Source organism: Jaculus jaculus (assembly GCF_020740685.1).
Source record: "Jaculus jaculus isolate mJacJac1 chromosome Y unlocalized genomic scaffold, mJacJac1.mat.Y.cur SUPER_Y_unloc_2, whole genome shotgun sequence".
NCBI classification, from domain to species: Eukaryota; Metazoa; Chordata; class Mammalia; order Rodentia; family Dipodidae; genus Jaculus; species Jaculus jaculus.
In genome coordinates this window covers 2844672-2846541 of record NW_025423387.1, presented here as the reverse complement: position 1 = coordinate 2846541, position 1870 = coordinate 2844672, and positions in this window count along the sequence as shown.

Genomic DNA, 1870 nt, shown 5'->3' with positions numbered 1-1870 from the left:
CTAAGAAAATAACCCATAATTATACCCTGACATTATGACACTATTGAATTTTAGCTGATAAATAATTCATGACTTTTCCAAGCAAGTGCATATAGTATGGTAGGGCATATGCCTGGTGTCGCATGAACTGAGAGTGTGAGGCAAAAGTTACTGAGATCAAAGGCATGGTCTACATAGACTGAGTTAAGACAAGAGAGTATGATATTTTATCTGCTAGATTTTAGAAAAATCCAAAGCAAAGCCATCGTGTCTTCCAGATTTTGTGAAGTTGTGTTCATGAAAGGTAACATATTTTTCTTTGCAACTTCAAAAAGTGAATAAAAATCATTAACATCATCTGCAGCTGTGCATCTCTGGGTCATTTACAATTTATTCATGACACTCTAACTGGGCGCTGGCAGGGAATGAAATGTAGCATGAGCTAAGACCTCATGGTTCTTTCAAGACTGGACAGCAACTCAATTTTTCATAGAGATTTTTGTGTTTCAGTGGAAATTTTACAATTTTGTTCCAGCCACAACGCCACATTTTTTTCATCCACACAAGAAAAATCTTGCTGACCTCAACTTAAAAGTGATGAAATTTCCTTTCAACCATCATAAAATTCAACCTCATGTACATAAATCCTTAACAGACGAAGCTCTACTATGCTGATGAACTGGTGAGGCTATGGACACTGTGCCATAATTCCCTGAGAACTTAAAAACAAGTCCAGTTATATGTGTCACCCATTCCTCTAACTTTTCTCATCAATTTCTATTGGAACCATGGCATATTATTTTTATCAAAATATAAACATCAAATCTTGTGGGTGGTAATATAGTTTCAAATCCATGAAAATTACAGTCATATCCCTTGAAACTATGGTTAAGTCCAAGGGATGTTTAGGATTATATGTAGCTTATGGTGATATAAGTAAATCTTTGGCAAAATTTTGTTTAAACTTAGCTACTCATGTTTTAAGATATGCATACAATTTTTATTTATTTTATTAGCTATGGACATCCTTTTTTAAATATTAAAAATGGTTTATGAAATGAAAAAAAAGAAATTCAAGAAAAGTAAAACCTATTTATAAGAGTGGTTATTCATTCCACCATAACATTTTTAAGTGAAAAGGCCAAAGTATGGCATGGAAAGTTATAGAAAACTTAGCCAAAAAACAACATGGAAGGGAACACATTTACAGGATAATTTTATTGATTTCCAAGATATAAACTATGACAGTTTTATGTAGGGCTCACTCTAGTCATAGGTGTTCTGGAATTCACTATGTATTCTTAGTTTACTTTGAAGTCAAGATGATCTTTCTACCTCTGCCTCTGGAGTGCTGAGATTAAAGATATATGCCACCATGCCCAGTTAATTTTGGTGCTTTTATTGTATTGTTTTGTTTTTATGCTTCCTCTCTCTCTCTCTCTCTCTCTCTCTCTCTCTCTGTCTCTTTCTTTTGTGTGTGTGTGAGTGTGTGTGTGTGTGAAGATTCTTAAAATATTTTTTTGTTTGTTTTTATTTATTTATTTGAGAGTGACAGAGAGAGAAAGAGGCAGAGAGAGAAAGAATGGGCGCGCCAGGGCCTCCAGCTACTGCAAACGAACTCCAGACACATGCGCCCCCTTGTACATCTGGCTAACGTGGGTCCTGGGGAATCGAGCCTTGAACCGGGGTCCTTAGGCTTCATAGGTAAGGGCTTAACCCCTAAGCCATATCTCCAGCCCAAATTCTTAAAAGAACCATTGTGGAACTAGATGAGCAGTGGTGAAGGAAGATGGATACAGAAATACAAAGGTATTCATTGGTTTTGAAATAAAGATAAGTTATGACAACTGAATGCTAAACATTCAAAACACAAAGTCAATTTCCATACACA